Source organism: Semicossyphus pulcher, unplaced genomic scaffold (genome assembly GCF_022749685.1).
Source record: "Semicossyphus pulcher isolate SPU_LCO1_2020_fin unplaced genomic scaffold, fSemPul1.0.p SCAF_24, whole genome shotgun sequence".
NCBI lineage: Eukaryota > Metazoa > Chordata > Actinopteri > Labriformes > Labridae > Semicossyphus > Semicossyphus pulcher.
Window position 1 is genome coordinate 6,525,803 of NW_027211698.1, and position 13,944 is coordinate 6,539,746.

Consider the following 13,944-nt stretch of genomic DNA (forward strand, 5'->3'; position numbering starts at 1 on the left):
CGACAGTGTTAAAGGCAACGGTCGCGTCTAAAAGCTACAGCAAAGCACAGTTCCCGCACTCAATTACACGCAACGATTACAAGGACGTCGTTACAACTCTGCTGTTTCGCTGCTGTGACGTCATTTAAAAACCGCACCGAAACTTCTCTACAATGCCGGTACTAACTAGGTGCTCTTTGGAATACTCTCTACGGGGTACTGTGAAAGTCTTCATTGGTGAACTACCGTGCGCTATTCAGCAAGTGACACGGGCTTCAACTGGTCAGACAGCCAGGCACACGGCACAAACGGCAGGACCTAAGGTGGAAGGAAATGATCGAGACCTAAGGGCGGAAATCTTATCGAGTACAAATGCAACGCAATGTTCACGTCAAGTGGGTGAGACCTATAAAAGTGTTAAAAAGGACCTGTGGCCTACGCCGCAGCGTAACAGAACTTCGATGGGCCCCGGTGCAAATATTTATTTGGGTCCTCTTCCTGGCCCTAAACAGACGCTCTAATCAAATTTAACGCAGACGCTTTATGTCAAACTGGCCAATGATCGTCACCGCTGGCAGCAGCCGTACACACGCGCTTACCTCTGCTAACCGAGCAGCCTCAAACCGCCACGGCCTTCTTCCTTTACGCTACAAAACATCCCACGTAGCTTCAGACAAACGCTGCATGTTTATATGCGTAAAACACAGCCAAAAGACAAACGCAGAAGCTTCACGCTGTACGTGCGTACACATTATGGATGACAGCACCTGTTAACCTGTTACAATTACGTGTACACTTCCACTTCATCGTCGACGACACGACAGCCGCATTTTATCACAGACGCAAAGCGCGTGCGCATTTCCCAACATATGACGGCTCACAATTATATTGCCAAACATCTAAATGACATCACACTCCATAACAAAGACAAACCTGTACTCACCTATTACAAGTTCATCCTGTGGGCCACACGCTCAGCGCAGTCTGTGACAATACTGTCTATACCGCTACCCCAAGTGTACCTTTCACCCCACATATTTCACACCGTGGCAGCAGGTGACGTTCATCGTGGGCCTCAGACGGTTATTGGACACGAGAGCCCCTTATACGCCGGGCCGGTATGCCAGGACTATTGTGCCTCTGTTACGTGTCGTCTTCTATGTAAAACACACACGCGCGGGCTGAACGGTGGGCCAAAGTCATTCCGCCTCTGAGCCGACGGCGCCGTGTGTGTAGGTGAAACACGCGCTGTTTGTTTACACCTCGCGCGCGTTTTGCTTACGCAGCGCCGCGACGCTGTAAAACCACACACTGGGGTGGCTTACGCTGTCGTTGCTTGGTCGAATGTAAAATGGCAAAGGCGGCGGAACTTCGCTACGGCGCTGAGGCGGGACCGCAGTGTAAGAAGGGCCGAGGTTGGACGCAAAAGGTCGCTCTCTGGTATTCTGATTAGCAGTCTCTTAAAATCCCTACAGACTTAAACATTGTCCTTTTTCCACTTTCTCTTAGTGCGTCTACATGCGCGTCAGAGACCGCGGGTAGTGTCGTTCAGCCGCGGCTCGGTCTCAATCGAGTCGAGCCCATCCGTGCGAGTGGAGTTAAGAAGGCTGATCGTCTCCTCTGTACCGATGAAAGAACGGTCACGCGGTGTGGGAAGCGCAGACTCGTCAAAGGTCATGGAGAACTGTGTCCGAGTGTTAAATGCGTGAAGACGGCGCGCCGGGGCACGCGAATCGACCAGACGGCGAGGCGGCGTCACGGTGAATAACACACGCGACTGGTCCCGTAGATGTGCGTTGCACATTTCCCTGACAAGTACATTTGAACCGGAACGCAACACGAGATCCAGTGACTGTCGCTTCTCGTGCATCGGACCGCTCCCCGACTGTGTCGCGTTAAAAAAGTGGATGAAACTCAAAAACTCTTTGACCAGGAATCTGGATTCACTTTACGGATATAACTATCACCGATGACTAAAAAACAAACTTCAACATAAAAGTCAGACAAGTCCTGAATAAAATCCGTATTGGTGGACGGTAGATCGACGCACGCGGCGCAGGAACTTTTCAGCGTATTTCAAAGAGCTGCAGTTGAAAGCCTGAGAGGCTGTGACACCGACTGCGTCAGTGGCGGAAGCTGGATTAGAAAACGGGAGCTAGCCCTCCGCCTTTGCCGCTGGTCCGAGGGGAGCTGATGAATGAACAGTCGGGAGGAGAAAGTTCCAAAGATGCTGTAAACAGAGAATAAGCTTCTCTCTGCCTGGACTTTGGGCACGATCCACGTAAGCTCTGATCCTTACGAGAACGCCGCCCTACTTTCCCCGTCTCCTTAGGCCCTTCCTACAGGGGATGGCGTAAACTGGGGGGTGCAGGTATGCCGGTATACTCGATACAAGTGGACGCCTCTTAGTTTGCTCTCCGTGATCGTGCTTTAACCACGTTTCTTAAGCGGCTCGGCGTTCGGAAGCGACTGGTGATCGTAAACGAGAGCCGAGACATTTGGACGGCAAATAAAGAGAAACAAAGCCAACGGTGAGCAGAGAAGGTCGGACAGACTGCTCGCCGTGCACGCTGCTGGCGCCGTCTTGAAGGCTGTCGCTGACGGTGGTTTGTGTGGACTCGGTCGTGTCCATTTGCCCTGTACGACATCGGTAAAATGAAACCCCGCCTTTCAGAGCGCGCAACTCGCCTGCTGGTACAGGCTCTAGTGATATCGCGCATTGATTACTGCAACTCCCGACTGGCAGACCTTTCTGCACGCACATTCAAACCTCTGCAGATGATCCGGAACGCAGCAGCGCAACTGGTCTTCGATCGACCCGAAACGGCACGTCATTCCGCTGTTCGTGTCCCTCGGTGCTCGTATCCCTCCGCTGTTCGTATCGCTCCGCTGATCGTATCCCTCCGCTTGTTAAGGTTGGTCTAGTGTTAGGGCCGCAGTAGCTGGAGACCGACAAGGAAAGCAGTTTAAAAGGTGTTTCGATATTAGTGCGGGCAAAAAAGATCCAACAAAAAGTAAAAGACAAAAAGGGCAAAACCGAGATGAGCCAGGTAGAGGTGGCTGGAGGCTGGCTGAACGCTGAAGGCGGTGAGGCGAGAGGGCGGATGATTCGCGAGTCTGACGAGGCGGCGGGGCGCTCGCGCTGAAAAAACACAAAAGAAAAAAAGCTGGAAGCTACAGCAATTGCTAGGCTAAAAGCTAAAGCTAAAGGTAGCAGGAAGAAAGCGCAGACTGGCAAAAACACTACAGAACTCTAGAGGCAAACGGTACGTCCGTCGGCACTACTGAACGAGACGGAATTATCTGGCAGACTGGTGGAGTCTTGACCGGTCTTTTATGGAGTAGGTGATTGCGGGAAGATTGACAACAGGTGTGCCTCTGCTGCAGCTCCACAGGACAGTCAATCAGCCACGCCTCCTGCCACACGCGCTGTGGAAAAAGGACACAAAGAGGAGGGGAAAGAGGAGAGAAAAACAGAGCCGCAAGAAAAAACAGAAAGAACCCTTCAGACCCTAACGCCACTGCTCGTATCCTTCCGCTGGCTCCCAGTCGCCGCTCGCGTCACATTCGAACCCTGTTGCTCGCTTACAAAACAGTGACGACAACGGCTCCTGCCTACCTGAACGCCCTCATCCAGGTCTACGCTCCGTCCTGCCCGCTTCGCTCTGCCAATGAAAGGCGCCTGGCGCTCTCGTTACAACAGGACCCCAAGTTGTAGCGTAACTCAAGGTCGGGATGTATTACGTATCAAAATTGGGTGCCGGACAAACAGGCGAGCCTGTTGATCAACAACTCAGGGCGCAATTAAGAAAATGAAGGCCTAAATAAGCTACGAAACCAAGCTACCGTATATGCCAGAGAAAAGTGAATTGATCTTTAACCGAGACATCGGGACAAAATGCATACAAATAACTATACGCAAATCAGATAAATGTGGGACATTATCATTCAAAACTAAGTCACTGTTCGAGCCATTTCTGTATTAATGTACTGTATGTGTGCAATGGGTGTGATTTTGATGTAGTTCCCTTGTTGCCACAGTAGATGCCTGCACCGCCTTTGCGGACCCAATCGCTACAACGCGCCGTGCCTCCTGGACGACCTAAATGTCAAAGTGGGACATTGGCTATTTATTTAGTATGATTTTATGGATTGTTTTAGAATGCATTTTTGTTCTTATGCATCATTTTATGTCTTATGATTTTATGGATCGTTTAACACTGCATGTTTGGAGCATCGAGCTCATGAGAGAGTCGTGTGAAATCGGAGGGACGCTCCCCTCCCCGCGGCGGATTGGCCGACACGCAGTGCCGCTAGCTGACAGTGTGCAAGCTGACAAGTTGTTTAGGCGCAGGTGTGGGAAGAAAAAAGGACAAGAGACTGAGGAGAAGCCGAGGCACGGTCGGAGAACAAACCCGTGCCGGCGTGAGACGCCGAAGTTGGAGCTATCGACGAACGAGGAGGGTTGAAAGACTTGGTTCGACGACCGCGATGAGATAAGTAAAGCGGCGATATCGAGGAGTCCCGAGGCCCGAGAGGGACGGCGCGTGGCGCGGAGAAGATCGTGATTCAGGAGAGTGGGATCGAGATTCAGGAGAGCAGACGGACAATAGACCCCCGGAAATTCTTCCCCACGCCATTGCACATAAATACAACTTTGAACTGAAACTATTGAATAGAGCTGCTTGGACTGTGGCGCTTTAATCGTCGTGTTGGTGGATAGACATTCACCTTTCACCTACACCTTTTTACCACTGAAATCTTCATTTTATGCCGAGTTTTTTGTATATCTTGTGTTTTTAAGCGGCTCTTTTATTTCTTTAAGCTGGGTTGTATATTTTACACTGAGGCAATTTATTTATTAGAAGACATTATTTACAAGTCACACTGTGGCATCCTCATTTTTTTTTAACAGTGGAAACTTTTAACTGCTGGTATATTAAAAGAACCTCACACTATTGTGTGACATAAACACTTATAGGTTTAGGTTTGGCTTAGAGGTTTATATTAGCGAAATCAAGCCGCTATACAAGTCAAAAACTTTGCTACTAGTGGGTGATTGGAATAAGAAAGGACATCGTCGTTGCGTGAAGGCTGTTTGCATTTCCCACGTTCTGTTTGCCCCGCTGCAGGACGCGGGCTGCATCGTGTGGCTCGCTGGAGGACGCCGATCATCAGATTACGGGTACGTTAATTACGAGGAGGAGCCTTATGCGGAGCAACAGTGCGAAAGAGGTGAGGGCGCAAAAAATGTGCACGATTCTCGGGTGTCTTTAATGCCCGCTGAAGAAAGGGATAAACAAAACACATGGTTTGCGGCAAAAACCCTTTTCGAGGATAATGATGATGTGACTGATGATATCAACCCTGATGTTGATGTGAACCTTTATGATGACGTTAACCCGGATGACGGTGTATCGAATGTTGCCAGTAAACGCTCTGACAGAAAAAATACATGCAGTGGTAAAAGTAGTAACAAAAGTGGTCAAACTTCATCCTCTGCCCGCATCAAAGTAGAGGCAGAAAAGGCTGCGCTTCTCACTTGTGCTGCAGCTCTAAAAGAAAAGCGTGCTCTCGAGGCACAGGAGGAGCAGCTAAGGAGAAAGGGGAAGCAGCTAGTGCTTGATGCTGAAATAGCTGCATCCGCAGCAAAACTGGCTACTTTACAAGCTGCTTCAGATTGTTCAGGTGACTCCCAAGCGTCTTCAGATGGGATGAATTCTTATCTGGAAAGGAATAAGGAGCAAAAAACAACATCCAAAATTCTCAACCCTGCAGCGAGGCCATATGAACCCGTTAACATGGAGTGCACGTGGAACGTCCCGGTACCGTGTGAGGAATCAAGTGCACGGACTGCGCAGCTGGACAAAAAACAGTGTATTGTTGGCCCAAAGAATGATACAAAGTTGAAAAACGGGACTGAAAGGCATGCGACATCACAGTATGGAGCAACACGAGATCAAACCCTCTCTTTACAAGTCAGTGATGTGTAGCCTGCGCCAGTTGATCAACAACAGCATTTACATTCCGTACAGATCCGAGGACACGTATTCACCGTAATGCATCGACAGAATGAAATAACTGCAGCTCTTGTTCAACGGCGAAGCCAAATGTCTTTACCGTCCCGAGACGGCCCGGTATTCGACAGTAATCCTCTTCGGTTTAGAAACTTTATTAAACCTTTTGAGCGTGGCGTGGAGTCCAAAGCTAATAAAGCTGACTGCCTTTACTTTCTGCAACAGTTTGCAAGGGGACAGCCGAGAGAACTGGTGAGGAGTTGTCCGCACGATACCCGACAAAGGTTACCGACTGGCTAAAGAGCTTTTAAAAGAGCACTTCAAAAATGAGTGCAGAATGGCGGCAGCTTATATAGATACGGGACTGGCTTGGCCTGCAATAAATTCAGAGGACATAAGCGCACTACAGGCCTATTCTCTGTTTTTACGTGGTTCTTGCAATGTCATGGAAGAGCTTCAATATATGCAAGAACTAGATGCCAACCAATATGAGAGCAATTGTGACAAAGCTGCCATTCAAGCTCAGAGAATAATGGAGAACAAAAGCACATGAGGTTTGGGAGCGGTACAACTGCAGAGCTCGTTCTAAAGATCTTGTTACGTTCGTTGAACGTCTGGGAAGGGATTGTTTCTGACCCACTCTTTGGAGATATCCAGGACATACAATGCAATTCAGTTGGATTAAAGAGTGTTAACAACTCAAGATCTCTGCCCCAATAAAGCAAAGTCAGAGGAAACAGCTTTGCGACGACAGTCGCGGTTGTTGATGCGACCGAGGAATCGGGGAGTTCGTGCTCAGTCCCGCAAAAGCGGGACTCCGTGAAAAGGTCTAAACAGGCTTGTGTGCTGCTCTCAGGTTCATGCATTGGAAGCGTGTCCAAAGCTGGAAAGGAAGAAGCGTCGGGACAAAATTGTCTTTTTAAAAGGAGAAAGGGATGTGTTTTGGATGCCTGTGTCTTGGACACAGGAGCAAGGATTGCAATACGCGCTTAACTTGTAAAGTGTGTGGTCAAAATCGTCCAACAGTTCTCCATATGTCGAAGCTAGGAGCCAGCGCGTAAAGTGAACAATCTGAGGAAATGGCACACGTCGCACCAGCTTCCTCAGAGACTTGTGGTCATACAGGGGCCGGAAAGGAGGACGGCATTCTGTCCATTCTGCCAGTTCAGGTTAAATCCATCGAGGGAGACGAGATAATACACACGTAAGCCCTCCCGGACCCCAACAGTACAGCTGCATTCTGTTCGGAGCATCTTATGCAAAGGTTGAACATTATTTGTAGAAGAACCAATTTCCAGGAAAAGGTTGTTTCTACTAGTGACCTTACAGTAACTTCTTTTATGGTCTCCCTCAAAGGACTGGCCTGTGACCACTAGCGACATTGTCACACAGGAAGAGCTGGCAAAGTGGCCCTACCTCTCTGACACCCAGATCCCCTGCATAGATGCCAGCGTTGACTTGTTGATTGGCACCGACGTCCCCGAGGTCTTGGAGCCCTTGGAGGTTGTCGACAGCCGGGGGAACGGCCCATATGCTGTAAGAAGGTCGGGTGGTTGATGGTCCTCTTTGAGACGGAGAGAACAGCGAGCCGAAAACAGGGTTTTCAGTGGCAGCTGTCAGTAGGATCTCTAGGATTTGTAAGCTGGGCACCCAATACAACTATGACTTCAATGAAAGGAGTTCCAAAGAAAAGGAAATGTCAAGAGAAGACATCAGGTTCTTAAAGATTATGGGAGAGTCGGCACAGTAGCGTGATGGACGTTATAGCCTGAGAATGCCCTTCAGGAAAGATCAGCTCAATCTTTCTAATAATTTCTCTATGGTCAAGCAAAGGCTGCTGGGACTACAGAGGAAGTTCAGGAAAGATGAGCTATTTCACAGGGAATACACCAGCTTCTTCGCAGATGTTATCGGGAACGGCTATGCAGAGAAGTGCCTAATAACCAGTTGGATTGTGGAAATGGAAAGCTCTGGTATATTCCCCGTCGTGGTGTACGTCATTCTAGAAAGGGCTCTTTGTGTTTGACGGTGCGGCTGAATTTAATGGAACCTCACTCAAAAGCCAGCTTCTTCAAGGCCCCGACCTCACAAGTTCACTGTTCGGGGTCCTAACGAGATTCAGACCTCAGCCCATTGCGGTCGTGGGAGATATAAAATCAATGTTCTATCGGGTCAAGGCGGCCGAAGAAGACAAACACTTCCTTTGCTTATTGTGGTGGCCCGAGGGCAATGTGACTCGAGAGACGGTGGAATATCGGATGACGGTTCCTTTGTTTGGTGCCGTCATTTCGTCGAGGGTTAGGGTTAGGGTTAGAGGAAAACAGTCGAGGACAATAGAGGTAGTGGAAACAGTCGTGCAAAACTTTTATGTACACGACTGTTTAAAGAGCTTGCCCTCAGAAAAGGAGGCAGTTGCCGAGACACCTGCGAGAGAAGAGGCTTCGCTTTAACAAAGTGGATCAGTAACAGCAGGGCAGTACTGCAATCCATTGAAGAGCAGCACAGGGCTAAGGACTGGAAAGACTTGCGATCTCTAGGGTTTCCTTGCACCGTTAACACCGACAGCCAAAGTCCTGTTGCGAGACCTCTGTCGGAGAAGTTGTGGATGGGACGACGACGACGACATACCTGCAGACATTAGAAATAAGTGGACAAGATGGCTGGAAGACCTGAAAAGGATGGAGTTTTTCTAAGTCAAGAGATGCATTAAGCCCAAACACTTTCGACAGCCCGCCCAGGCTCAGCTGCATCACTTTTTTGATGCGAGCCTAGATGGATTTGCCCCCTTTACCTTCCTTAGGATGGAAACAGCAAGAGCAGTGTCCGTGTCTCTTTAATGTTTGATCAAGCGAGAGTCACTCCCCTAAAACAGGTAACCGTTCTCAGACTGGAGCTCACTGCTGCTGTCCTTGCTGTCCGTGTAGATCAGATGTTGAGAGCAGACTTGTAGCTGCCGTAGGATCGGTCAACTTTCTGGACGGACAGCACGTCAGTGCTCGAGTACATAAAAAATGAGGACAAACGCTTTCACGCATTTGTGGCAAATAGGGTGGCAACAATCAGAGATGCAACTCGTGTCTCCCAGTGGAGGTCAATCCATACTAAGGATAACCCTGCTGATGACGCCTCCAGAGGTATGAAAGTTGGACACTTGCTGAATGGTAGCAGATGGATTGAGGGCCCAAAGTTTCTCTCCGACCCAGAAAAGGATTGGCCCTCCGATGGCATAGAAGCCGCAATTGCAGGTGACGATCGAGAAGTCGAGAAGGATGTCACGGTAAATACGATAGTTACTCGGGACTCTCTTAACGCTACAGACCGGCACATAGCATACTTTTCTGATTGGAGGAGACTGAAGGTGGCAGTCGCAAGTGGATTCTTCAACAGTTGGTACAAAGGACATAGCTCCTCCAGCCATGTGTCATTGGAGATGGAAAGAGCCAAAGTTCTGCTAGAAGGTCAAACGTTGTCGGCAGATGATCTCTGGGAGGCTCGAGTTTCCGTCGTTTGCTACTGCCGGCAACAACCTTTTAAGGAAGAAATTGCAGCACTGTCTGCTGAAAAATTTGAAGCAAAGGACCGTGTTATCTACAAACTAGACCCACACCTGGAAGATGGACTCTTGAGAGTCAAGTGGCTCACAGTGGAAGAAATCACACACTGTCAAGTGCCAATGCCAATTCAGCTGTGAGAAAAATTATACCACAGTGTTGTTTCTGCAGGCGATATAAGGGAAGGGTAGGTGAACAAAAAATGGCAGACCTACCCAGGAACAAACTTTGTTGGAGCAGAGAAAGCACTCGCATCCTTGAATCACGATCGGATACGGGGAGTTCTATTGCAAGAGGGCATCCGGTGGGGCTTAAACCCGCATTCGGCGTCACACCACGGCGGTGTTTGGGAACGCATCATCCGTATGGTTAGGAAAGTTCTCACTTCTGTTTTACGTCTGCAAACTCTGGATGATGATGGACTCCACACCGTTCTTTGCGTGGTTGAGGCAATATTAAATGATCGGCCCCTCGCCAAGCTTTCAGATGATCCCAGTGATCTTGAACCTCTCACACCTAACTGCAATCTCCTGAAGAAAGGTAAACCGGTCTTACCACCGGGACTGTTTAACAAGGAGGATATATACGTGAAGAGGAGATGGAGGTGAGTCCAGTGCATTTCGTATCTTTTTTGGAAAAGATGGGTACAGGAGTACCTCCCTTTCCTCCAAGAGTGGCAAAAGTGGACTAAAGAGAGGAAAAAATTAATTTCTGGAGACATTGTTGTTGTGATGGATTCTGGAGTTCCTTGTGGATCCTGGCTACTTGGCAGAGTGCAAACATCGTGGAAAGACCTGTTACTAAGCGTTGTCTGTTGCAGGAGGCTACAAGCTGTTAGCTTTAAGATGTAAAGTGACCTCTGACTAAAACAAGGTTATGTTGGCAAATGTTTTTTACGATTTGGTAGAGTTTGAATGCATATTAATTACTTTATGGCTCTTTGGGTTTAAATTTCAATTGAACTGTTATGTCAGCTGCCATAAAAAATGAGAGGCGGGTGTGTTAAAGCCATTTTTGTATTAATGTATGTGTGTGCAAAGGGTGTTCTTTTGATGAAGTTCCCTTGTTGCCACAGTAGGTGGCGTATGTACTATGGTGGTTGGGAAAGTATATGTAGAGGATGGGCCATACGCCAATATACAGTCTATAAAAGCGCGTCTGTTTGCTCCTAACAGGCTCAGATCGTTATAATAAGTGTCTGACAACACTGTGGCAGCCATGGATCTTTACCTTATGCTCTCTGTTGTTGCCTGTAACCAAGTCTCGCTCACGGAAAAGTGTTGCGCAAGTTGTTGCGGGAAGAAGGAGAGAGGAGTGAGAGAAGATGAAGACAAAGAGGGAGAGAGGAACTAAATTTAGACCCTAGTTCCTCAAAAGGTTCCTAGTTCCTGTGGAAAGTTCCTGCTGTCAAAAAGCACCTTTAGTCAAAGGGAATTAGAAATACTCTATACGACGTTGTCCCCAACAGAACTGCACCAGTCACCAAACGGTTCCCTCAGAACATCAAAAGAGCAAAAAGGCAAGAAGGAGCATTCAACCAGCACAGAGACTCTTTAATAAACAAAAAATTGCTTTCCTACTCCCAAGACTTGTTTGGGTAGATTCTGCTAAAACACTCTGATTCCTTCCACACACTATTTGTGTGTGTCTGTCCTTTTGTTTCAAACACCACTCACAGCTTACAGGTGTCAGCAATCATCATCCTCTCCAACACTGGCCACACCCACTCCCCCACAGAAATCCTCTGCGTGCAGCAAAGAAGCAGTCTGCCCTTAACATGATGACCACAGGCAGGTGAAGTAAACAACATTGATTAGCTCATTATAATGGCCCTTGTCAGTAGGCAGGAAGTAAACATTTTGTTGAAGTTAATGTGATGGCTAGACGACTGGGTCAGAGCATCTCCAAACCTGCAGCTCTTGTGGAGTGTTCACGGTCTGCAGGGGTCAGGACCTACCAAACGTGGGCCAAGGAAGGAAACTAGTGAACCAGTGACAGGGTCGTGGGCGGCCAAGGCTCAACGATGCCCGTGGGGAGCAAAGGCTGGCCCGTGTGGGCAACAAAAGAGCTACTGAAGCTCAAACTGCTGAAAGAATTAATACTGGTTCTGATAGAAAGGTGTCAGAACACAAAGAGCATCACAGTTTGTTGTGTATGGGGCTGTGTAGCTGCAGACCGGTCAGGGTGCCCATGCTGACTCCTGTCCACCACTGAAAGCGCCTACAATGGACATGTGAGCATCAGAACTGGACCACGGAGCGATGGAAGAAGGCAGCCTGGTTTGATGAATCGCAGGTGCGTGCGCGTCTCTTACCTGGGGAAGACATGGCACCAGGATGTACTATGGGAAGAAGGTGAGCCGGCGGAGGCAGTGTGATGCTTTGGGCAACGTTCTGCTGGGAAACCTTGGGTCCTGTCGTTCATGTGGATGTTACTTTGACAAGTACCACCTACTTAAACATTGTTGCAGACCAAGTACACCCCTTCATGGAAACAGTATTCCCTAATGACAGCGGGATTTCAGCAGGATGATGCGCCCAGCCACACTGCAGACACGGTTCAGGAATGGTTTGAGGAACGACGAGTTCAAGGAGTTGACTTGGCCTCCAAATTTCCCAGATCTCGATCCAATTGAGCATCTGTAGGATGTGCTGGACAAACAAGTCCGATCCACGGAGGCCCCACCTCGTAACTTAGAGGATCTGCTGCTAACGTTTTGGCGCCAGATACCTCAGCACACCTCCGCAGGTCTGGAGGAGTCCATGCCTCGACGGGTCAGGGCTGTTTTGGTGGCTAAAGGGGACCTACACAATATTAGACAGGTGGTCATAATGATATACATATATACGTATACGGACGTACATATATATATATATATATATCTGAACAAACATACATTCCCAACCACCCTGAGCTATTGAGCCAGAGACATAACCAGTGTTGCTTAGAGCTTGAATTTTTTTGCGGTGCACTTGAGCATTCAAAATTCACAAAGCCACAATAATGATTCTACCCACAACTGCAGGACTTATAAGACATTTTTTATCTGCTTGAGCTATTGAGTCAGAGACTCGACCAGTGTTGCTTAGAGATTTTAAATGTTTGCAGTGGAGCTGAGTTTTTCTGAGGATTGAACCCACAATTGGGGGACTCCATCTGCAATAGTCGCATTGCAGGATGTGCGATGTGAAGCAAATGAACGGATAAACTAAACATAACGTAGTCGTATTTATAAAATAATCACGTAAAGTAATACTTCATGATTTTAACTCGTTAAGAAAGAATGAGGCACCACCTCCAATACGGAGGACATTAAACAATAATTAAACATTTGGTAATAATCCATCTAATTTCCTGGGTTCAAAGTTCTCAAATACATTGACTGACAATTTCTGCTTTGAAAAATAGTAGACAAAGACTTTGGTAATGATTGAAGCATTTTTATTTATAATAAAGTGATTACAAGTGAATGAATGAGTAAATAAGTATATAAACAAATATCACGTGAATGAAGGAGAAGTGGCATTCGGCATCGACTGGGCGACAGTGATGAAAATGATGAGTTTGGCTCATAAGAGGCTAACAGAGAGATGGTAACTCTATAGAGAGAGCCCTATAAATTTAGAGGCTCTCTTTTAAGTACTACACAGCAGCTTCAGATACTTTACATCTACTTGTTGCAGAGTTGCCTCACACAGGAACTTTCTCCAGCGTGGATCCGGCGGTCTACTTTGGCTCCAATCTGGTGATACCCGCTCTCCAGCGACTAGCGCCCAGTGATGGAGACAAATAGCGATAACTCTGAGCTGGCCAAAAGCATCCACCTCGGTGGAGTGCCTTCATGGCGGTGTGACTACATGGTAAATGTGGCATTATAATCATTCATTTTACATCATTGTCATACATCATCATACATTCTTCATTCAAAAAAGAGATATGAGTGTGTGTGTGTGTGTGTGTGTGACAGATAGAGGGAGAGAGTTCTCAATCTGAGGTGTTGCCTCTAAGTGTTGGCGCAGGTTAATGTTCATACACCCTGGTCGTATCGGGTCAGACGATCTCTCTCTCAGGGCGCTTGGAAGCATGTTCTAATATCTAAATAGGGAAGGGGAAGGGGGGTTTTAAGAAAAAATTGTTCCTATTTTTTCTTCTCCTTCTAAAAGCGGGACGCCCTCAGAAGCGTCACAAAAACTGAGGCTTTCCCGTCGGCGACGACACGTTCATTAATCTGTCGCCGTAGTGCTCGCGGATCACTACTGGGACTATGCTAGCGGGCCCTTAGCCCTCAGGGAAAAATAAGGCTAGTTTCTCTGTCCCTTGGTCCGGTCCCTACCGTGAAACCCCTACACGTCTTTCTCCCACCCTAAGGCCTCGTCCCTGACTTAAGGCTAAAATAC